Here is a 25,339-nt window from a genome sequence, read left to right as displayed (position 1 = left end):
CACCATAACGGTTGCCCAGTGCTGGGAAACTTCCACGTGTGTACACCAATAGGGTCCCTTATTTTCTTGCAACATTGTCACCGATCCCCTGCTCTCTAATAGCTTCCTGAATATTATTCCAAGATTACAGGAGTGGTATAGAGACATGAAGCCAGAAGCAATCAAGACAGAAGCTAGATTGGGCATGATGCAAAGAGTAGAAGAGAACAAAGGAGGAGATGAGGACAAAGATGAAGGCAGTAGCTGAGTTATGGAAAGCTTTAAAGTTGAGGAGAAAGAGCCTGAATTTTAAAGAAGAAGGTTCCCAGTACCCAGTTCCCAGGAAGATAGGAGACATGGTGAAAGTGGCACTAAAAGGAAGATGATTTTGGACATAGTTTTGAACTACAGGTTATGTTCTCAACACTATGAATACAGTTGTTGGCCTTCTCATTTCCCCCAAGCACCTACTTCCTCACCCACACATCCATCAGTAAAAATTTCCAGATGTCAAAAATCATGGGCAGACTTTTAAATAGTCTAAAAATAATGCAGTTCATGACTGACACAACAAATTGATCCAATATCAGAGCCATTCAGTAGTAGTCACACACAAAGTTTCTCTCAAAGAGCCCTACAGACAAAAGGCCACTTATATTCAATGTACAGCAAGGAGAAGATGGGCCAGATCTGACATAAATCTATCCATGTGACACTTGCACTAGTTACATTGTGGGGCACTGATAACATGGATTCTGTAAAAGGTTCTTTAGAAGATCAGTGATTGTGTAGCTCGTCAGTGATGATTAATGTCTAAATGAACTGAACTGAAGGTGATACATGCCACTAACTTTTACTAGTGCAAGCTGTTGAGGATAGGCCATCATTAGGCCTCTTCAGGAGGGACAGAGTTTCTCATGGAACAACCTCTAGCAGCCCACTTCGTCGTCTGGGAGCCGATATTCTGGCAACCTGCTCCACCTTTCTTTCATTAACTGCTTGCTCCTTACTCGGACAGCAAAGGTCCTTGCAAGATTCTAAGCGGTTCGAGGAAAAGGTAGTTCTCAGAAAGTCTGGAAGATTCCATGAGATTCTACAAAATTCTAGGAGGATAGTGATAAATGAATCCACATACGGAATACCTGAAACATTTTACTTCAAACATTCTATTTTCTCTTTTATCGCTACCAACAACGACAGCATCCTGAGCCCGACACTACCCAGGCCCGGCAGCCCCAGTGGTCACCTGGGTGTTCTGCACTTAACTCAGGCCTTGAGCATGGGTATGTCACCTTCAGCTGCAGTGTAGATATATCCTCTGAGTAAAAGAGAGAGATAAAGGGGAGTGTGAGAATGTAAAGGCCTGCTGATTTGTATTTGTTAATTTTCTAGATTCCAGGGAATAAAATGATTAGATGACATAAGTGCTGGAACTCAGGGTGCTGGGGTTGCTGCCACACCCCCTGGCTTAAAGTGATTTCCATCATATACAGGATTTACAGTTTGGTTCAGTAGCTTTCAGCACGCTCCACTGTACGAATTATTCCAGCACCCCTTTTAGGTGAGACAGAACATGAGTATTTTCTGGTTAATTTAATCCTCCCTCCCTACTCAAACTCTTTATTATTCTAAATAACACATTAATGGACTCATGAACACAACAATGGCCATAGGCTGAGTAAGGGTATAAAATACAATGAACAAAATTCAGTTTTGACATAAATCCTGTGCAACTTCACTGGAGTCAAGGGGTTTGCACTGAAGTTTAAGAAGAGTAGAATTTGGTCTTGCATGCTGTATGCAGTTAAAATAAGCCACGTTTTACATTAACATAGGATACAGTGTGACAAAGAATTCACTTCATATAACTCATTATCTTCTCTTACCTAAGTAACAAACAGATACACTAGGACCCACCCTAGAGCAGTCCACAGCATGACAGGCAGGTCTGCCTCAGTTTCCCCTTTCAGGTAACCCCAGGATTCTATACTGACTCTCTTGCTTGAATAATACTCCTCCTGGGAGCCACTTCACTACAAAATATATGCTAATCAACCCATAACAAGAGAACCAAAACATAGTCCCTATTACCTCCAGGGCACATAGTCCTTAAAACTCCACTCTTCCCAGCGGGAAACACTCCCAGCCTCTCTGCTGGGAGTGCATTCCCACCATCCTCTAGTGTTTTCCCCCACTTCTAGTCTATCCCCTTCCATTCTTTTGCCATGACAGCCACCCAAGACTTTCCAGCTGCAGTGCAATCCTGCTCTTCACAGCCTCTCTGCTGAGAGATCATCTTTACCAGGGAAACAGTGCCGTAATGAGGGCAAGGTGAGTGAGGCACTTGCTTGGGCGTGGAAGGTGAGGGGCACAGAAAGTCTCTCTTCGGCGGCAATTCGCCCACAAGGTCTTCCCTCCGAGAGTGACTGAGGGACCCTCTGCCGAATTGCCACTGGTTGTCGGCAAGGGAGAAAGGTGGCATGTCCAGCTCTTGCAGAAATTCGGCGGTGGATCCCCCAGTCCCTCTCAGAGGGAAGGACCTGCTGCCAAAAGGAACCCATCACCGAAGAGCCAAACTTACTGCCCCCATCCCTTGCCTCAGGCACAAAAATCCCTAGTTACAGCTCTGCAGGGAAACATCCCTCACTCCCCATGGCCCTGGCACTGTTCCTCAGGATTCAGCTCTCCACCTCTAGAGATGTCTATCGGTAAGACCCTTATTTGCTGCCAGTATTTCAGCCCTCTCCAAACCTGGAGTCCAGTTCTCCAGCTCAGAGCCAGCAGGTAACGCCTTCTGCTGCTGCAGTCACTGCCACCTTCAACCTGGGCTCTTCATCTCGTGTTGCTTTTCTTGCCTTCATCTTTCCCCCAGGAAATGCTTTCTGCCTCCTTCCAGAACTGCCTCCTGGTCTCACGCAGCTCATACCTGCCCCTGACTGAACCAGTCTGCTTTGACTCACTAGGACTTCCTTTGTCTAGGTCTCTCTGTGATCCTTTATAACTTCACCCTCTTAACTGGACACTGCACATGGGACCATCTGTCCTGGACACTAGATCTAATTCATTTGCTGGTGCCAATCTCCCTTTGACAGCATCCTTTCAACAAATTAGAGCCTGGTTTGCTCACTGACACTTTGGAAGAGCCTGGGGAACTTTGGGCCTTGACTCGCAATTTGGATCTCTTTCAAACTGCTTTGACATCCTTCACAAACATTGCCATTCATAAAACAATAGAAATGAGAAAGACACTGAGGGTTGGATCACAGATTTACAAATAATACTACCTAGCACTTATAGAACACCTTTCATCAGCAAATCTCAAAGCAGGGCAGTATCATTACCCCCATTTTACTGATGGGAAAACTGAGCCACAAAAAGGAGAGACTTTCCAAAGGTCAGCCAGCAGCAAAGCTGAGAATAGGAGACAGCCATCTCACATCCCTGTTTAGTGCACCATTTACTAGGCCACACTTATTCACCTAATATGTACCTGCAATTACTTCAATTGTATAGGCAAATGTCATACTCAGACATGCAAATTGCCAATAATGCTTCTGATCTTCTGTGCAGGCAGTTTTCCAGTTTGCACATATAACTATGGTAGCAGCTTGTCCAAACTGAGCATACACTCTCACAGTTGAGCACACAGTTTTAAAATGCTACCCTAAAAATTACTTGCCCAAGGCCACAGAATTATTAAATCTCAGTGCCACAATAGCCCACGGAACTTTCTAGTTTCTAGTCCTGTGCTCAGGTCATTAGACCACATTTTTTTCTGAAAAGTCACATTGTCAAATTCATTATGTCCCAAAATGAATAAAAGATGTTCCTAACCACTACAACAATGTTTGTATAGATATTGCTTTTTCTGTAGGAATCACAAGAAGCCATACGTTTAATTATTTGCATTTCACACAACTGCAAGGATCAATTTTTTAGAAGAAAAAGATGGCTCAAAAAATAGGCCTAAAGAAAGGCAGAACAAACAATTTTTGAGCTAAGCGAATTTCAAGACCTAGTAAAATTGGGTGTCCTTTTTAAAAAAACAAAACTTTGTTTGAAAAATATTCATCACAATTTTTTTTTATAACTTCAGGCTAGAACTTTATGCGCACACTGTAAAAGTTTAATGAGGAGGGAGTGTTTTCTTTAAAAATAACTTTTCCGAGACCTCCCGCATTTCTGCTGAGTTTAACATGCTCTTTAACTCTGCAAGCACCGCTGCCATCAGACAAAAGAAACAAGCAGGTCTGGCATCCTTCACAACAACTACTGATGTGCTGTACAGAGGTCACTTACCCCACAAATATGTGGCATATGTTTTAGTCTCTTGTTCTTCAGGAATCAGCATTTGGAAGCTAGGAATGGATGCAAATACATTGCATCATGATTTCAATTTTCATTTTCAAGTCTAGGAACTGGCTACCAGTTGTGACTTTGTTTTGTTTTTCCTTCCTATCTAATTTGGCTTTTAAAAGGACAGCCATCACCGTGCTGTCTGAGCATTTTAATTGGAGCATTTTTCCCATTTTATAAGCGGAGATAGGTCGACACATGCGTCAGATTTTCTGAGTGTGTAAATCCATTGAAGTCAATGGAACGACTCCAGGAGAGAATTTTGGCTCTATGTGCCTCCTATTAGGCTGCTAATAGAAGTCAAGAGATTTGCATTGTAAAGCAAGCTGCACTTGACAGCTGCACGTGTAACGGACAGCAGTAGATTTGAAAGCCAAAAGATAGCTGCTGTCTATCAACATGTGACAGGGGCACTGGGTCAGCCAGGAGGCCTGCAGGTCTCAAGGTAGTTTAGAACAGCAGAACTGAGCAGAGGATAGTGTGGGTTACATTTTGTGGAGAAAGAAAATGCTGCTGTTTCATCAGAAGCACTGATCCTGGCTTTATCAAGTCTGTGAGGAACTCGATTATAACAGACTGCTGTAAAAGCAGTAAATTATCTTTTACACACACACAAATAAAAAAAGAGCAAAAGCAGTTAACCACACCTATAAGAGGAAGCATTTTAAGAATGCACCCATTTACTGAAACTAGCTTTGGGAGTAGGTCATGTGTGCCTTGTCTTTTGCTTTTCTTTTGCCCTAACTGCACAGACAGAAAAATAAATCCAAATTCATTATGCAGAACCTGCTGTTTTCTTTGTAAACTTCAAGTTATCCATGTTTGCAGTTGCTTGCTAGCGTGGAGGAAAAGAGGGGATGTGTTCTCCTTTTTTTAAATCAACAAATGTCATAGTGGAAGTAAGGGGTGGGTGGGGGGAGAGAGTTGGCAAGAAAGGCCAGGCTTGTTTCCAAGCTGGGTGCAAGCCAGAGAAGATTTCAGGCCGACAAGAACCACCTGTTACAACAGAGAAGGACGTGGAAGGAGGTGGGGAGAGATTTCAAAGATGAAATGAAAAAGAGGTGACCTTAAGGATCATTTTACCAAACATAATGCAAACACCAAAGAACAATGCAGATAGAAATGCTTGAAGAAGAGCTCTATGTAAGCTTGAAAGCTTGTCTCTCAAGCAACAGAAGTTGGTCCAAATTACCTCACCCATCTTGCCTCCCTAATTTAAACTTGTAAATGTTGTATCTTCATTAGGCAAACTGAGAGATACAAAAGATACAGTCCTAGAACCACAACTGGTATAAAATCAGCTTAGCTCCACTGAATTCAATGAAGTGACACCAGTGTTCACCAGCTAGCCTGTAGCCTGTCAGATAGTTCTCTTCTTTGTATCATTTGCCTCATAAAGATAACAGGAAGGGGAAAACCTCTCTGTTTTATTAAATATGTAGAATTTAAACAGCCTAAAATACTGGTGTAAGACTGGTAGATGCTAGGCAAAAGCAGCTTGCAGTGAAAGGACAAAACCTGCTGGCAAACAAAATGAAAAACTTCTATCTTCAGATAAACTAGTCTGCAGAGAGCCTCATTCTGATATCTATCACTAACATCAGTTTAAACTGTGTGAAACTCAACTGAAGTTAATTATCTCATACCACTATAAAACCAGTGTGAGAGGAGAATCCTGTCCAGGCTTTGAAAACAAAAAGATCTCACTGTCCAGGAAATTTTCTTTCCATACCACACAGAACTAAGAATTCTAGCTTTTTTTTTTTTTTTTTTTTTTTTTTTTTTTTTTGCTGGTTCTGATTTGAAAAGAAAACTTTAAAAAAGAAACTGACATACTGTTCTGACATGGTTTAAACAAAGCATTTCAGTTTGATAACTATCGTCATCATACTGCTTAGAAGCCCCAGTCATAGCCCAGGATTCCATTGCACTAGATGTTATACAAACACAGAACAAAAATGGTGATACATTGGACAAGTCCCTCCTTGTTATTAAGAAAAAAATTTCTTCATCATTCTTTTCTTTTCTTCTTCTTTTTTTTACCTTTCACTACATACATTTTCACATTGCAGAAATGTTTTTAAAAATCCATTAAAGTACCAAGCAATGAGCTTGTGACAAGGGCTGGCTTTCAATAGATCACAGTGACATAGCTGCTCTGCTACATATGAAACCCTGACCCAGAATCAGGTTGTCTATGAATGATTTAGCACCATATTCCCCATGAACATGTGATGCACTGTGGGTGAGAGGCAGCTCCCTTCTATGCATGTTCCGGTCCCCAGAGAACAAGCAATAAACTTATTTGTTATGTAATAATTTATTGCCAAAATAACCTCTAAATTGTTCTTCACTGAAATTACTGAGCCAGATCTTCTGTCCTGATAAATTCCTTTTGGATTTTTCCATGCTCATAGCCTAACAGGACAGATAAGGGCTTTCTGTCTACTATAGCTGGCTCTAAGCCACCCCTTTCTATTCTCACTGGTGTGGTAAGCACCTCTGGATATGAGAGGGCTTGGCCAAGAATACTGCTTTATTCCAGCAACCATTAGCTATGTAACAGCCCCTAGGGACCATGATTAGCCAGGATGGGTTAGAGCAACCCTGAGACCCCAAGATAAGGGGTGAAAAGGTGCCTTTCCTCTCCTTTGAGTCCTGCACTGGATATTGAGTAGCCAACCTGAGGATCTAGACCTCTATTTGAAAGCTAGGCCTTTATGGTATGAACACTAAGGGCCTGATTGCAATCCTCACGTACAAATATAAGTAACTACTCACATGGAGTCCAAGTTCTCATGTAAGTAAAGTTGCTTACACGCATACGTGTTTGCCGGATTGAGCCCTGAAGTAACCAGTGACTTTTTATTTTTAAAAAGAAAATACTCAAGGGCCAAATTCCATTTTTGAGTACTCCTGTAGAAGCCCATTGATGTAAGTGGGATTACACAAGTGTAACCAAAGCAGAATTTAGCTCCAAGACTCAAGCAGTCAGTGCACATGGAATCATTTCCTCTAGCAGAGAAAAATAAAGTCATCGTTTCAGAGTGCTCTAGTGAGTCTCGCTCACAAAGAAAGCAAACAAAGTCACTTGTGTAACCCAGTTACAGATTTTAGAGATGTGTGAAAGTGACTGGTTATCTAGCCCATGTCGCCAGACGTCTAGTTTTCTCTGTTTTTTACTTATCTCCACATCCATTACTTCAGCACATGGACTGAAATGCTGAGAACACAGGATTTTTTGTTGAAGAGGCTAGGTACCATATAATCCATTATTATTATTGTAGTCACAAAATGTTTAAGGAGAAAGTCAGAGGAAGACTAAAGTTAAAGTTCTGTTTTGTGCAAAGTGACTGTCATGCTCTCTCTGCAGCTCACATGGCCAGAATAAACAGGAGGTGGGCATCGGCTAGTGGGGCGGGGGGGAAATGATGACTCAATGACTTTTAAAGGTCGAGAACCAACCACAGCAATATTCATAAAGCTCCTTTGACGTCTGTTCTCATCTGGCATTATTTTGGAGGCTGTACAATGGATGAGCAAGACTAGGACAGGGCTGCCCTAAAGACAAGGGCCTGGATAGTTCGCCTTGAGAGGTGGTTTTTTTAGTGGTGGTGGTAGTGTTGTTTAATGTTTTGCTCACTCTGCTGCACTGCAGCTATACTGTGGCGATGACTGTGGAGAAAGTCCTGTGTCAGCTCCCTCCTTCTGGCACTCAAAAAGGGCACATCACTTGCCGCAGAAGAATTTTCTTCTGTTGGCATTCTAGATCACGCATATACTCATGTTTTAATTAGGATTATCCCACTTTCGCAATTCCTTGCCTTCCTTATTTCATCTCAGCAAGAAATCCCTCCCCCAAATTTCTATATGCAATTCCCTTCCAGCACCCATTGGTCACAAGCATGGGCAGTGTGCTTGGTTTTAATAGGTGGCTTAAGGTCCCACCACTTGGGACACAAGGGTGAGGAAATGAAAAGTGTGGTGCACGAGTGTGTACAAATATGTCCTTGGTGCAGTTCAGAAGTGAAACGGCTGCAAATTGCATAGCCGACTCAGGTTACAGGGAGGAGGAGACTGAGGGAGGTGGGGACTCGCAGGGCAGGGACCCAATAAAAAGGTCCGAAGGGCCATGGGTAAGGGGCAAGCAGGGAACACCCTCCCACATATCCACTAAAGGAAAGCCAGAGAGGCAGGCAGTAAGGCTGCCCTCACTTCCTGGAGTACGCGCTAGTGAGTATGAGGGATGTAGTGTCCCATGCACCAACCAAGTGCCAGGGGGTCCCTCCAGCCCCATCCCCAGTGGTAGTCCAGGAGGTCTCTGATTCTGGTGGCTCCTGCCAGGGACTAACCTCTGGCACACCGAGGGGGACTCCACCACCTGCACACCAAGCTGAAGGTTGTGTGGCAGGGGCTCCATGAGGATATCTACTCCCTCGGTGACCACCATGGAGCTGGTCACTGAGACCAGCTTCCAAGTCAGGAGGAGGTCCTGGTAGAAGACCAGCAGCTTGGAGAGGACTCATGGAAAACTTCTCGGATGAAGAAAAAAGAGCTGCTGGTTATATCAGAGCCTCCATGGGAAGACTCAATGTCCAGAGTATACAGCTGGCCTGACTGCACACAGCCTTGATGCAGCCCTCGTCCGAAGCTGACAGGTTTGGTCAGGGTCCAGTTGAGCTTGACCCAACACTCCACGGAAGCATACAGCACCTGGAGAAAACCCACAAATTGGGGTCTGAAGACAAATGCCTACAGAGTGCCCAGGAGATATGAGTGGTTCACTCTGTCAAACACTTTCTTCTTGTCCAGGAACAGGAGGGCAAACAACAGACCATCTCTATTACCAAGCTCTAGGAGGTCCCAGACCAGATAAAGGTTATCAAGGATGGTACGCCCTAGGACAGTGTAGGTCTGGTCAGGGTGAACCACATCTGCCAGCACGGATCCCAGCACAGCAGGATGGCCTTTGCTATGATCTTGTAGTCGGTGCTGAGGAGTGAGGTGAAATACTATTTCCTAAGGCCACAGAGGTTCCCCTTCTTTGGTAGCAAGGCGAGCACAGCTCGCTTATATGACAGGGGAAGCACTCCACTCCCTAAAGATTTGGTCACCATGCCCAGTGACAACTTAGTTGATGAACATTAGATGAACTGCAGGTTGGGAGAGGCTAACCCTCAGCCTGCTCCCCCCCCCCAAGGATCTGCTCACTTCCCCCGCTGGAGCCCCCCATCCCCTTGGCCACCAGCTCCCTCATTCCCTGAGCCCAGGGCGGGCAGTCACCTCTGGTCCCCCCCCAAACACAGGGCTGGCAGCACCTGCACCTCCCCCCTCAAGCGCTAAGCAGAGCAGCCCCAGGGCCAGGAGCCCCCCAGCATTTAGCGGCCCCAGCCATCCCAAGTCCCGGCCACTCTAGCCCTATCCCCAGCCCTAGCACGCCACTTCCCTGAACAGAAGCAGCTGCTTGGGCTGGGGCCAAGGGGGAAAGGCAAGCAGGGCTTTGGGGAGGAGCATGGGCCATGCCAGGCTGTTTGGGGAGGCACAGCCTTCCCCAGCCTATGTGATGCACCACCCATGTTAGTGGACATGAGACGGAGGGCTTCTGAGAACTTGACCAGAGTGAGAAGTAGCGCCAGCCAAGCTGGTCCTGGTTGCCTGCGCTGACCATTGGGAATCTATGCCAGAGCACCCTGCAGGCATCAGCATCAGTCGGATCCAGGGAGAAAAGGCTGGTGCAGAAGGCCCTGGCTCTCCTGCGCATCTCCACAAGATCCGTGAGAAGGATGCAGTCCTCTGGCAAAAGGCAGTGACATGCTTCTTAGCCCCCCTCTTTTTCTCCAGGGCATGGAAGAAGCGGGAGCCACAATCCATCTCCCAAAGGAGACAGATGCAGGATTGAACAAAAGGATGTAGGTGTAGTGCTTCATAGAAGGCTTGAGTAGCCAACTTTAATTTGTGTGATTTTAAAATCTAATAAAATGGCCATGAAATATTTTTCACTTTTTACTATTCACCCTCACAGTCTTCACCCTCACAGACTCACCCCTCATCAGTCCTGACCCCCCCCTGTAATTTGAACACCCCCGCAATTTCAATTCCTGGGGAAAACACTGTCCCCTTCCATGCCAAGTGGGAGGTGCTGAGACCACGCTTTCCACTTGTTGCACTTCCCTGGGACAGGCACACCTGTCCCCAAGATGGTTTGACCAGCATGGGTGGGTCCAGGGGGCAAGGCTGATGGCATGGGGGGGGTGTCTGGGAGGCAAGGGTGGGACAACTGGGGAAAGGGAAATCTCCTCCTGGGGCGGGCCCTTTCCTGGTGACAGCTCTGCTGCCTTCTCCTCTGCAGGCCCTAACTGACTATGCACAGTGGTGGTGAGGCCTGCCTGCTCATCTGGGTGCAATGGGGGGGGCTACCCCCAGGGGCTGAGCGGAAGCAACAATGAGCAAAGGAGAAGGAGAGGTGGTTACGGAGACCAAGGAGTCAGGGTTGCCAGTGGTAACGGGGCTGGCACCCTCCCAGATCTTGGGGGTTCCTAGAGCCCCTCCATGCTGGGTTCCAGATGTGCCCCATTGCCTGGCAGAGGAAACCTCAAGCCCACCTGAGGAATAATGTACCAGGTACTGGGCCCCCTGATGGCACCAGGAAGGATCCCTCGAGTTCCTTTCCATCACACACCACTGGCAGCAGCTGGATTTGCACCTGCTGGTGGAACAAGAGAGTGTGGCGGAGGGCAGGGTCCTTGCAGTCCAACGGAGAGGGCTGATGACAGATAAAGGCTTCCCCAGGGTAGAGAGGAATGGCAATAGGGCAGCACTGTGGAGGAAGAGTGGGACAGAGGTGAAAACCTCCCTACACCCAGGTCCTCCAGGGTTCAAGGGGAACATAGATGCCTCCATCACAAGGTCCTTCTTCTCCGCCTCTTGGGCAGTGGCTTCCAATGCCAGGAAGAAGACAACCTTCCTGTACATCTTGGAGGTTGCCACAATGGCTGTGGGCCCCACCACCCATGCCAATGCCCTCATGTAGGTCTCCATGTGGGACAAGGTGGACACCAGGAGGCAATGGACGCCATGCTTCCTGGTCTGGGTGGGAAAAGGGCCCCGGCCACCAAAGATGGAACTAGGGCAGGGGCCAATGACAGGGCGGGCAGGACTGTGGCCACCTGGGCGTACAGTCTGGGGGCTGGAGGATAGGTGACCCCAGAGCTTGTGGAGGGAAAAGAGGGAAAGGAAGCTGTGGCACAAAGTGGGGCCGCTGCAGGGGGAGCAGTACCCGCTACGGGGGGCTTTGCCTTCCAGGTGGGGCTCTTGCCATCTTCTCCCCCTGGCCCTTTCTTCTGGCTGAGAAGCTCCCTTGAGTGTGATAGAGGTGGAAGCCATGGCAGCAGCGAAGTCCCTACCCATGACCGCCGCTGCCGGTGTCCTAGTGGGGGCGCTGGCAATGGACCCAGCAGCAGCCAAGTGGTAGCCACAAGGATGGATAAGGGAGAAAGCCGGGGGGAGGGGGGGAATCTCCTGTACTCTCCCGTCATCCAAGGAGAAGGGACAAGAGCAGGAGCTAACTTCAGAGATGGGGGAGCAGATAACTACTCCTCCCCCTTGGGCTGCAGGCCGGGGAGGAGGGTGCCAACGGCGAGGGGGAATCATAGGGATGCCAAATAAGGCGTGGGGGGAGGGCAAGCGTGCCAGCTCCTCTGGCTGCACTGGGTTGCAAAGGGCCTGTCAACGAACAGGGGGATCAACAACAAAAAGAAGCGACACACACACACCCCGAACCATCCAGGCCCTTCTCTTTTCGGACTCCACTCCACAGCTTCGGGGCAGCCCTGTCCTGTCCTGCCCGTCCATTGTACAGCCCCCCAAACATTGCCAGGCTTTGTGTGGGGAGCCTGGGGAGGGACTTAGAGCGCCCGAGCGAGCCAGGAGGTGTGGTGCCGCAGCAGCACCCACGGCGCGGTGGAGCCAGTTCACATGCGAGTCACGCCCGCTGCCGGGAGCCGGAGAACAGCAACACTGGGGCTTCACCAAGTGATGAGAACAGACGTCAAAGGGGCCTTATGAATATTGATGTGGAGGCTCGGGTTGCTTTCGTAAAGGAGCAGAAGGAAGCAAGATGGCTGCCCTTTAGGATTTGTTAGCAAGGGGAGCAGGCTGCATTTGCTGGATTGCCGCAAGGCTGAGGGACATAAAGAGGTCAGAGCGGTTATCTTAATGCCACGAAACTCTCCCTTTCCTTCAGCGGGGCTTGGCTAGCGTGCTGCTGGGGGCTGGGATGCCGGGCTCCGCTGCCTGATCTACAAGTAGAAAGAGGGGAACGAATTTTTTCTGAAGCTTCTCCAACATGGCTGACAAATATAGTTTTAAAAATGTTGAAAAACTAGTGAGCTGGTAGCTTTCCTCCGCTGGGCTGGGCTGGGCTGCTGCTCTCATCCCAAACTTTGCTTTTCAGCTCCTCTCAGCACCTCGGGCTGGCTGGTGTATTTATTTAGTTTTGTAATGCAGGGAAGTGTGTTCATCATTTCTTTTTTTTCTTTAAAGACTTCATGATTCTTAGTATCAGTTGTTGCTGTTGTTGCCCCACTTTCCTCCGTTTCAGTGGGTTTCCTTCTGTTCCTGCGCCGAGTCTGTCATCGCATTTTATTGTGTTCTTTAAAGAGCCCCGGGAGGTGCTTTAAAACTGCAGTGGATTCCTGTTTTCTTTTTCCACTTCAGGAGGATTTTTCTGATTGAATGTGATAGCTGGTGGGATTTTCTGCATCTAGCTTTCATGTATTGTTGTTTTATTTGATGCAAAAGGGATGTCTGGTGCTATGGGGGAGAACGGGAGGAGCAGGAGAGGAATAGTTTCTTTGGACAAAAAGAAAACTCTTCCTTTCTGATAAAGACAGATCCGGTGCCTACAGCCTGGGCGTTCGGGCTAGTTTGGGGGAATATCTGTGAGAGAATTTGTACGTGGAAAGTCTGTTTTCTGGCTTTGTGCTTCTCATGAATCAGCTTTTCATTTGGTGAGTGACAGACAGACACAAAGGCAGGCAGTAAAGGGGGAGAAGAGGGGGGAAGGATTGTGGAGTTTAAGGACTACAAGGTCAGGGGCACTGAAGGAAAAAAAAACCCCAATCCTAGGGGAGAAAGGGAGAAACGGAGAAGAGATTTGTAGCAAGGCCTTCCTTTTTCTTTATGATCTTTGTCATCCTTGTTAAATCCTGTGATCTAGGTGACTTACACAATGTGACTAAAAAAAATGCTTTATAATGCATATTAGTTTTAAAATGCCTTTAGCCAGGTAAGGCATGTACCTACAGTCTGACTGGAAAAAAATCCAAAACATGATTTTCAAACCCGACATCACTGTGTCCTGATATTGTGTTTTTATTAGCATTAAACTATTCCTCCAGCCTTTGCAGTCATTTTCATACCCTAGGTAAAAAGGAGGCTTCTTTGCGTGCTCTTTGGTTCTTGGAAATTCAGCTAGTCCTTGTTCTGCTTAGCTGTTTTCCTTTTCAAAGTGTGAAGTGGGGGGAGAAAAGTGATGTGGTATAGTAGGCTTCCACTGAAATGTTTCAACCAAAGGTCTCATTATGAGATTTTTTTCCACGATGGAGAGTATGCAAATGAACACTGTGATAGAACTACATGATAAGCAACTGAGAAAAGGAACAGTGAATTGCAGTGTGGCTGTATAATTTGTCTTTAAACCAGAAATGTAGGAATTTCAGAGATGAGGAGTTATTAGCTTCAGTAAAAGCAGGTGAGTGGGTGTTGTTTACTGGATAATGAGGCCATTATATTTGCATTATAATGGCAGGTTGACTTACTGCAGTGGAAGGGATAACACGTATATTCATTTGTGTATTTGCATGTGTATTCCATGATGGCACTTGTATTGGAGGCTGTGAATTGCAAAATAGATCATGTTTGTAAAAGAAATTCAAGGGAGAGGTGCTAACAGTCAAGAGTCATGAATAAGTTTCAGTTAGAAGGTGATGTGGATGATCAAAAGGTGAAGAAACCCACACCACAAAGCATACACAACCCTTTTAAATTACACCCCAAAAAACTATTTGTTGAACATTTCACTTGTAAATCATTCTTCTACTTATCTTTGAGGAGTTAGGCAAATTTGCTTTAAACAATGAGTGTCCCTCACATGAGCTGCGTTTGCAGATTAAAGGGACACTTTACTCATGTCTCCAGAAGATAAGCACAGTTCATTGGCCAGTCCTTATGGCTACTTACAATGATTGTTTTATTTTTTTTAATGGGTATTTCCCCCTCTTAAATAACACCTATCACCTATCAGAAGTTACAACCCATTTTGTTATTTAGACATTACTATTTGTAAATCACGTCGCATGTATAACCTATCTAATGTCATAAAGAAACACTTCCTTTCAGCTCTTCCTTGCTCAGACCTGTAACATTTTAATGTGCTCTCTTCTCGTCTTGAAAGCTTTCTACCATTGTGGATTATTTCCCTTCACTTCTGTGTTACTAAAGTATCTAATTTTCAAAGGATTGCACAAATTTAAACATTAATATCCATAGAGTCTCGATAAATCTTAGTTGAGACATTTGGATTTATTCCTACTCCGTCAAGCAAATAAAGCTTTTCCCGTTATTTTGTGTAGTCCATTATAATAACATGCAGCAGCTACATACTGGAACTATTTAAGTGTATCATATAGTTTGTGCTGTTATTAGCACTGTTACCTTTTACTTGTTCTACGGGAAAGTAACAGTTTGGAGCCAAATAGTTCTCCAATAGGCAATACATTGACTCTCTTCCTTAGTTGCTCAGGAAATATAACGTAGTACCAAAGGAACCCTGTCAGAGAAGTCCATGCAAAAGTTTAAATCCAGCAGCTGGGCTGGGGTAAATTTAATGATTGGTTCATTGAATTAGTTCTTTATTTTCTTGTTCTTCATTGCATGTGAACAATCTTTCAGTGGAAAACAATTTTGTTTGGAGAAGAGTTCCTCAGAATTATCTCAGTGGTTCCAAGGACCTCTGAGATTAGTTGTGTGTTACCCCTTTTAGAACCTTTCACATACTGAACTAATCATTAATAAATATTGGCAAGAAGGGGTGGAAGGGAAGGGAGGCATTTTCGTTACTTAGATTCATAAATCTGCCAAATTGTTGTTAGTAGTAAGACTTTTGAACTAGGACTTTGGCATTCTATTGGTTCCTGGCCAAGAGCCAAGGGAAATGGTATTGTTTTGATATAGTGCGCATGGTCCTAGACTTTGGCATGTCAACATTGTTTAAAGAACAAGGAAAGTGTGCCTTCCGAGGCATTGTTATGATGGACAGATTTCCAAGAGCTCTCGTTGTCACTGGTACTGCATTAGGTAACAGAAATAGGTGGCCATAAATGTGTGGTTTCAGTGTGATGACTCCGGGCACTTTTACAGAGCTGGAATTTTCAGCTGTCACAACTAGAAGGGGCCATTTTCCCTTAATCTGAGCAGTTGCTGTAAGACGTACTACAGCTTCTTGCACTCCTGGGACTTATCCCCCTACCTGATCATTTACAAATATTAGTGACATCTAAATGGTCCTAAAAACAAAGCATGTTTCAAAATAAATGTGCTCAGATTTTCAGTGGATGTTTTACTGGTAGTGCTAATGTTACCAAAATGTTCTGGGAGCTATGAGGAATGTTTCATGTTCGATTTTTTTCTAAATTATTTTTGTTTAAATGGCAGTAGAGTGGTTTTCCATGAGAGTGTCTAAATAGTCACTTTAAATAATTTGCTCAGTTAAACGCTAAGTGGTATATTTGTTTTTACAAAAGCAAAGAGGATCTCTTATTAAAGCATGTATTTTTCAAGCTGAAACTTTGGATGAGCTCAAATTCTGGCTTATCAAACTAACCCTCTTCCGCTGTCATTTGACTGCAACACAGTAGCATTAAGTGTGGTAGTAGCAGCAAAACCAGCAGCGAAACTTCTTGCAAGCCAGCTTTACAATTGGAACCCTAAAGTGGTTGAATAAAGTTGCCAAGTTTCAAGTAAAGTTGGTGGTTATCTTGGAAACTGCTGCAGAACACAACCACAAGCGATTTCGCCAAATAATATACAGTATTTACGTAGTCCAGCTCTCCAATTTGTTGTTAAGGCACTCTGCCAGCAATCAGTGTCGTGACATCATTTAGAAAGGCTGTGTGCTTGATCTGCTGATTCTGAAATGGAATGGGATGTACTATGATTCAAAAGGGGAGGGGAAATAAAAGACTATAGTCTGAACCAGAGATAAAGCATATGACTGCATCATGGCTGGAAGCCAAATAGGAATTATGTGTATCAATCATTTTCAGCATTATTCTGATCCTGTACAGTACATTACAGCAAACACCCACCTATCCATTTAACTTGTTTCTGGAAGAAATGTCCTTTTATACACTGAATGAATTTGGTGAGAACTGAACAAACCATCATGGCTTGATTTAGTTTGTTTTTCAGATTATCAGTGAGTTCATATTTACCTAGTATACTGCAGACACAAAGAACTAAAATTAAAAAGTACTACGAGTAATGGTCTTCTCAGTGGCCCATGTGGGTAGAGATGGGGTAAGAGATTGGATATCAGAAAGATGACCGCATTAAGTCAATTACCATAGTTCCAGGGAATTGCTCAATGCATACAGACATCTGAGGTCAAGTAAGGAGAATATGAACTTGAAATATCGACTGGGCTAATTCCAAGGGTAATCAAAGACCCGCTGACTAGAAATAAAGAGCTGTTCAGTTTCAAAAGATTGAACATGTGTCTTGTGGTGTGAGGATAGGCAAGTGAAGGACGGCAGAGGAAATAAGTTTCTTAAAGTTTTGATTTGTTTCAAGACTTTCACCTCTAAAAACTCAGTTCAGGTCATTTGGAAAGAGAAGAGATGTTTGGCTCACATTTTAAAAAACTGCACTGATTTAAAAGAGAAAGAAAGCCCAACTAATCACTCATAATGAAGAATTTTAAACTTTAAACCCTTAAAATGCACTTAAGTCTGATGCTTTAAAGCTCCCTTTAACATACGGTTCTTTAACACAGACTTGGGTGTTCTGAGGCAACATCTAGATTTGTTCCTTTCAAAGTCTGGCACATACTTCTTTCCATGCATTTTCCAAAAACTTATCAATCCAAATAGACTTCAGGACCTTTTTGAAAAGTGGTCTGTGGGGATGTGAATTCGGAGTTAAAAATTCAGATGCTATGTTGTAGCAGTGTGTGGAATGGCCACCATGACGAGGCCTTCTGTAATGCGATAGTTTTTATTCATGCAAGTCCCAGCAAAGTCGAGACACAAGTAATAGTTTGCAGGATTGGGCCTTCAGTTTGATCTTAAATATAAAGAAAAATCATTTCATTTCCATTGCTCCATGTGCAACGTAACAGGCCTGTCATATGCTCAGGTTTAGCTGGAAATTAAAATTAAGCACCTTAAATGGTATTTCAGCATTTTCAGAAGTGTGTATTAATGTGTGCTTTAAGAGGGCACCTCCATGTATGGATACTATAGAAATGTAATGCATGGAAGGTGTGCTTATTTCGTAGACCTTGTTGAAGAGCAAAGAGATGAGTAAAATTTCCATAATGAGAGATAAATTAATGCTTTACCAGTTCTCCACTGCAGTGTCTTACACCTCCACTTACTGGAAAATCTTTCTGGATTTTTACTATCAAAAGCATAATTTTGCATATTAAGGCACTTCGGTCTTGGGTGGGTGCCTCAGAGGTGCCTAGCTAAAAAGTGAGCTGTGGAGGATGAGTTTACAAAAAAGTCTGCTGTGCAAGGGAAGAGTATTCTGTGCTCTTCTTGTGTGATGTAAAACAAGAAGTGAGGCAGTGAGTGTGTTAGATAACTTTACAAAGTGGGCTTTAATAAGGCGCTCAACAAGACAGTTTTCCACACATACAGGTCAGCCATCTTAAAGTTTTTCAAACAACTAAGTTGATGTAATCTAATTGTAAGAAAAAGTATCTTTCTTGTATAATACCACTGCTAAGCTTGCATCATTTTAGAAACCAGCGTGAGAGCTTGAAAACTTGTGCTTCACCAGAGAAACATCCTAGAGGACTCCTCAAGTTTAAACATGAATTTTTCATTGGCATGTACGAAAAGGATAATTATCTCAACATTGCCTATGTATTCTTTACTGTGCACATGAAACACATTATACATACTATTACATTTTGGTTCTTAAGATTAAAATGACTTGTCCCCTTATAATGCTTAAGCACTCAAGAGTTCTGTCTGTCTTCCAAATGTTTTGGCATGAGACACTATAAGTAGAATAATGGATACTGGTTTAGCTTCAATATAATAACACTGATGTCACGGTTTTCCAGGTGTGTACATGTTTAAGGTCAGGATGATGACTCTCCATGTGGTTGTGTGCACGTGGTTTTAGTGTTTACAAACGCTATCCCAGAATTCCTAGTAACTGCCATGGCATAGTTAGTGAGTGCAGACTAGAGGGAACGTCCTTGCTTCTCACAGGGAAATGATTGTGAATTTTGGGATCTGTGGGGGCAGAAGGGGGATGCAATAGGTTGGTTTTGGCTGAATTTTCTGCATTTTTGTTATGTTAGCGACTTTGTCAAATAATGCTTTTTCCCCCCTTTGTCCTGATTGCATTCATGCTCTGCAAGCACACTTGCTTGGGGTTGACTGATATTTAGATTCAGGAGGCAAGGCCGGCTTTAGGCCTATTCCACCAATTCCCCCGAATCGGGTCCCGCGCCTAAGAGGGCCCGCGCCCAGTGAGAATCCCTTTCCTGGCTAGAGGCGCCTTTTTAATTTTTACTCACCCGGCGGCGCCCCAGGTCTTCGGCAGCTCTTCAGCGGCGGGTACTTCGCTCACTCTGGGTCTTTGGTGGCCCTTCGGCAGTGGGTCCTTCAGTGCCACTGAAGACCTGGATTGAGTGCAGGACCTGCCGCCGAAGTGCCGCCGAGGTGAGTACAAGCCCCACGTGTTGTTTTGTTTTTTTTAAGTCATCCCTGGCAGGGCCCTGTCGAAACTGTTCGAATTGGGCCCCGCACTTCCTTCAGCCGGCCCTGTCAGGAGGGATTTAAATAAATGTTGTAAAGGTGTTTGATATGAGGCTACTTTTTCCCCTCTTCTTTGAAAATTCCATCACCAAAAGCTTTCACCACAAGCTGCTTTTAACAATACAAGGATCCCACAGTAACTTATATTTTCTTCCTTAATTTGGAATTACTTATTGCTTCTGAATACCGTAACAGTCCCATCTTTACCAAACAACAATGAAATCCTCAATCATACCAACTTTATAAATAAAATCAAATTTTTTGGAAGGAGTTATTACTTAATGAGACATGTTGACACACACAGAGGCGTTATTGTTGCGAAAGCGAATACCACTGTAAGGCAAGTTTCAGTTCTCAGTAAAGCATAAGAAGCTCTGTAGACATCTCCCTGTTTGCTCAACAAAAGAACAATGCCTTCAATCTGTTTCAAAGGAGGTGGTAATCATATTGTTGATTTGCCAGGCTGGTTACCAGAAGAGCAGATGAAAATAAATCTGTTGGAAGCACCCCAACTGACAATTTAGTTCATACTTCATTGTGAATTTGACAAAAAGTTGCCAAATAGGTTATGGTATAAGGAAGAGTAGAGAGGCATTTTGGCTACACCATGCATATTGTTAGACCTTTAGGAACCTCGGCCAAAAAGTATTATTCATCCTGAAAACATTAGCTCCAGGTTAAAGCAGGGTTTTAGGTTTTGCTGTCTGATAAAATTCTAAAGCCTTTACAACCACTTTCCACAGGCAAGTACTCGGGGAACGGCAATGCATATTGCATGCTTTGGGAAATGAATCCAGGGTACGTGGTTATTTTCTTGTGGACAGGAAAGCAATTGATGCTTGAACCTCAGCAGAATCCTTCTGCATATTTAGATTTCATCCAGATGTGTCTCGGTATTGCTGTCATAAAACAGACTGTGTATAATAATCCATGTGCCATGTTGTATGCATTTCTGCTGCTATTTAGTGACATGTCCTCATTTGTTTCATGCTGCTTCCATCTTGCATTAATTTAATTACAGTGGTTGTGCTTTACCATTACATACTGATGGGTTCTTTTTAATCTATCACTTTATTTCCTTGGTGCAGTTGTCTGTGTAGCATCCAACTTCTGGTTCTGTTTCATTCAGACTCTTCACAATGAGTGAAGAGGGGCTTGTCTTGTTTTCTTTTTGGAGTTTTTCTTGAGCCAAGATTAGTTTTGGAGCAGCTGAGTTGAAAAGTAAGGAAGTCAGGAATAAAGGTTATGGAGGAGAGCAGATGTTTAAAAACGGTTCTTCTGAGCTTGCATTGCCTTTTTATTCCTCCTCTTGGGCCACTAGTGCAGAGAGAGGCAAAAAAGAATACACCATGTTAATACTGGGCTTGATCTTGATATTAGAGGGCATTGCCCTTGACTTTAAGGCCTAATCCAGTTCCATTATTACTGGTGTTCTTTCTCTAGTTAGCACCAGAGGTAGCAACTACTCCTGGATCACACCCCTTTTTCTTGCGCCTGCTACTTCTTCTTTTTTTTTTAATCTTTGTTTAATCTGTGTGTTCTTTCAGTACCCTTTCATTTTTGTTTGAAGTCTCATACTTTGAAGTTATACCATATTTATACTTGCCAGAGCACACACAGCTCTTTCAGCTGTTATGTAAGCAAAAAGAAAAGAATGAGTGCATATTTCTTCTTGTGTAAAAATTGCTTTACTTCCCTTTGTGTGGCAATGACTACCATGAGGAAAATGTTCTGTTATTGCACTAAAACCAGAAGTTGCTCCCCTCCTTGCCACACCCCAAAAAAGAGTCACAGCATCATGACAGCTTGTAAGTTTTTTAAAATACATGCAGAATTTAGAGCAAATGCACTTCCACTCTTGAAAGGCAACCTGCAAAAGATTAAGATAAATTGGACTTTGCCTTTCCCTTAGTCCTTATTAGCATATTAAAGAAGGCTTGAAAAATGTTTCTTTAAATTAACTAAGTTTTTGTTTTGTTTTTCTTGCTATTTTTAAAAACATCAGAAATTAAGATCTTGTCTATCAAGAAAGCTAACGGAGTTATTGAAATGACAACATCAGGGAAAGTCAAGAAAGTGAAAGCTGAGTAAGTGAGAGGGAAAGAGGTTATAAATTAGGCCCTTTTTTAACACCTATTTAACTTGTATGACTAAGACATTTTGGGGAAAGGAAGTCTTTGTTAAATGTTCAGCACTCTGCCCATTAAGTTGATGTGTGCGAGCATTTCCTCTGAGACATCCAGGAGGTCAGCCACCAAAAATAGGAAAGATCAGACTTGTATTTCTTCTCTTTAGGAATATCAATGAGAGTGAACAAAATAAAACCCTTTGCAGGCCACCATACATCCTGAAAAGGTAAAAAGTTACAAAGTTGTGCCCTTCTTATTTGTATATCACCTTGGTCATAGTAAGGAAGATTATGGAGAGGGGAAGGGAATGAGGAAGAAGAGCAAATCATCAACAGCACCTAATGATGTCCATGTAATGGGACGCGACACTTTCAACTTAACCATACTTCTTTCTGAATCTTTTCTGCCTACAATTGCTACGAGTCACATCTGAGAACTGTAACTGAAAGAGATTAGAGGAAAAAGTGTATTTTTATATTTCTCAGCACTCTGTGGCAGTTCTGCTGTCTCTTGTGTATAGTCAGGCTGTGATCCTGGATATTACTCTGTGCTAGCAAACCATGCTGCTTACATAGAACCCCATCGGCTCAGAGGGGCTCCACAGGGACAAAAGGGCCTGTGCGCACAGAGCAGTTTGGAGAATTGAGGCATTATTTAGTCAGCTTCTTATATTCTTCAGCAATGGGGGCAGGGTGGGAGAAAAAATGTTACTTTGTTTTTGGTTAAAAAAGGGAGGAAATGTAGCTGTTAAACCATGAAAATGGGCAGAAGGATTCAGGGGCAGGTGTAGTAGCTGAAACTACTTGTAATACTTTTTAAAATTTTGACTAGATTTCAAGTTAATGATTTCCCTTTAAAAATAAACCCTGTAGCTAATGAGGATTGTGAAGAAACTTTCCCTGTGCACAGGTTAGTCTATAACTACCTGCTGCAATTGTTTTTCAGATTTTTTTTTTAATCTTCCTCTGGAGCATCTGGTATGGAATACTAAAGGGTCAGACACCAGATATAGGATTAGATGGATCACTGGTGTAATTTGATAGTGGCAGTCTTGATGTTCTTAAATATAAGCAGAATGGATAGTGAATGACTATTTATCATTTGCATTCTAGTAGCACTTTGGACTCCAGTCAAGGACCAGGGGTCCTTATGCCCAGAGCCTTACATAAAATAAGGCAATCTCTGTCCCACTTAATGCAGCAAAGTAGATTGTCAAAAAGTAAGACGGTGCAGTAGTAGTAGCTTGCTTTCAGAACTCAACAACAGAAGCAGTGCTACGGAGGGAGACTTAGACAATCCCTTTCTTGAATAATTTTCAAAAACAAAGTAAAATTACTTGATGTTTATAATACAGGAGGCCTAGAAATCCCAACCAACATCACAAAAGAGAGTTTCTGCCTTAAAATGCTACATTATGAATTGACAAGAAAGACAAGAAGTGGGAGGAAGGGATACAATTTATAGGCAATGGTTGGGACTCAAGGTACAGATATGTTAAGGTGTTGATGCAAAGTGGCATTGGAAGACAGTGAGAGTCTTTCCATTTGCTTGAGTAATCTTTGGATCAAACTCACAATGGCTTACCCAAGTACACACAGGAAGTTTGTGGCAGAGGTGGAACAGAACCCTGAGTCCCAGTGCCTTAACCCTCTTTCCTGTCCAAGCAGACTTTAGCAGATAACTAGCTGCTCTTACTGAGATAACAGAAGTAGCAATGTTAGGAAATGGAAACTAGAAGCAGAAACAAATGGCTTTTCACTTATTTCCAAGGCAAATTTTTATTAGTGTTTTCTGTCCATGAACAAGTACAACCTCCTTTGGTGAACAAGTGCTGTAGTTTTAAGCTGGCACCACTCAAACAAAATGACACAAGTTGTATTTAAATATCGTTTTTCATTTGGTGGAAAGGGTCGCTGATGAATATTACTTGGATAGCAAAATAGCTTCAGTTGAAATGGGAATAATGGATGGGGGGAGGGAGAGGAAAGGAAACTATCACAATTTCACTGCCAACACCAGTTCTTCTGTACACCTCTAACAAAAAAACGCTCTCACAATGAGCTAATTGGAGTTTAAAATAGCATGTTGTGTCAGCTAATTGCAGTGTATGGGAGCGGGGTGTATAGTATCAGCTCAATGAGCAAGATACTCCGATCATTCCCATTAACCTTTAATGCCCTAAATCCTCCCATCAAGATGAGATCTCCCACAGTCTGCAAACTGTTCCCATGAATTTGCTCAAAGCTACCATGTGAATGACAGTTTGACTTGGCTTATCAGTTTTAAGGCCAACTGGAGCTCATGAACCCTCACACAAATGTCATACATAGCAGTTGAGCTCATCAAAAGAGCAAGTTCCATTTGTTGTCAAAAATGTTCCCTGTTGCAGGAGGTAGCATACACATATCTGGTTAGGAGTGAGAGGAGGGTTCTGTAACATAATTCTAAAAGCACTAATGGCCTTTAAATGTCATCTGTTATTTCTGAAACCTGAATCAAACAGGGTAAACTTTTTTCTCTCTCTTCATTCCACTGATCGTTTCACATTGATACTTGGCTCTTTCTTTAGTTTTTATTTGAGAATATCCCTGCTCTGTGAAATCTTGGTTAATCTAATCTGTAAACTTCAGTTTGCAGTGCATTTACGTGAGGCTGTACCAGGAATTATGGAATATTATAATTAATCTTGAAATGTACTCTAAAGCAAAATAAAAATGGTCTTGTTTCTTCAGGATTTAAACAGTTTTCATATAGAGACTGAATTTCATACAGCTAGTGCTAGAAATGCTGTCCAAGGCAATGGTCACTAGAGTATAAGGAATTTTTTTTTGGGGGGAGGGGTCATATTTAGGAATCCAGTTCTGCTGTCAACACCTTTGGAAAGGGATTGAGAGAAACACACTTAGACTTTTCTCTCCCTTTCTTCCACACCGTTTCTTCTCATTAAGAGTTTGCAGATCCAGTGAGACTCGAGTCACCACGTGGGTTGCGCGCACATGGCTGCATTGTTTACAAACATGGTCCCAGAATTCCCAGGGCTGTTATGTAACAGTCAGGAGAGTGCAATATTTCAAGCGTCAGCTGTGTTCACTGAGGTTCCCAAAATCCATATTTCCAGTTCAGGTTTCCAATTATGGATAGCCACCATTGCAAATTACGGGGCTGACTGGTCAGGGTATTTCATGAACAAATTCTGTTCAAATCTCCCTTGTGTTACGATTAAGCGATATTCAGCACTAGAGCTTAGAATGAGGTCGTCTGTGGTGAACTAAAAATAGAAGCTCTCTTGCTTGACAGAGAACTGGGGCTGGACAGCGGTAGTTGAACTTGCGTATGATAGCGAGTAAAATTATTTTCTGCTTGCCACAAAGGCTACTAGGAATTCCAGTAACATTTCACTATTTGGCAAGATTTCAAAAACATTCTAAAACCAATGGATACTTTTTCTCATTTCCATCTAATTAGCAAACTGGGGAGCGTTTTCTATTCAGGCTGAAGTGATGAGCCTCAGCACAATGTAAATAGTTTGACGCCGCTAATATTTGATGCTAACATTTGGCGCCACAATCCCATTATTGCTAAGAGAGAAATGCCATCATCTTGGTTTATTTTAGCAGGCCATTGGAATATAGCACACAAGAGGTTTAAATAGCTATATGTCACTGGATTAAATTGCCTCCTATAGCCTAGGCAGAAAAGACAAAGCACTCTTATTCCCAGTCACTCAGCTAAAATTGTATTGACTTTTTGCAGCTCTCCTTAGGAGTTCATGGTTCAAGGACTCATTTATCTACTGTACCTTGCATTAAGATAACAAGATAT

At 43.3% G+C, this 25,339-nt stretch overlaps 2 protein-coding genes across 4 annotated transcripts in view; one reads left to right on the top strand and one right to left on the bottom strand.

Annotated features, from left to right (window-relative positions):
* Positions 1-25,339, bottom strand: part of PPA2 (inorganic pyrophosphatase 2) — a 456,033-nt gene that overhangs the window by 103,234 nt on the left and 327,460 nt on the right. The window lies entirely within an intron of this gene.
* The window catches only part of TET2 (tet methylcytosine dioxygenase 2), a 101,263-nt gene continuing 88,169 nt past the window's right edge, over positions 12,246-25,339 (top strand). Inside the window, exon 1 of the mRNA XM_050944491.1 lies at positions 12,246-12,531. The gene's annotated coding sequence lies outside the window, so the exon portion shown is untranslated. The remainder of the gene's footprint in view (positions 12,532-25,339) is intronic.

The sequence above is a fragment of the Gopherus flavomarginatus genome, chromosome 3, assembly GCF_025201925.1.
Source record: "Gopherus flavomarginatus isolate rGopFla2 chromosome 3, rGopFla2.mat.asm, whole genome shotgun sequence".
NCBI classification, from domain to species: domain Eukaryota; kingdom Metazoa; phylum Chordata; order Testudines; family Testudinidae; genus Gopherus; species Gopherus flavomarginatus.
The sequence above is the reverse complement of the archived record's forward strand: the minus strand, read 5'-3'. Positions and strand labels throughout refer to the sequence as shown.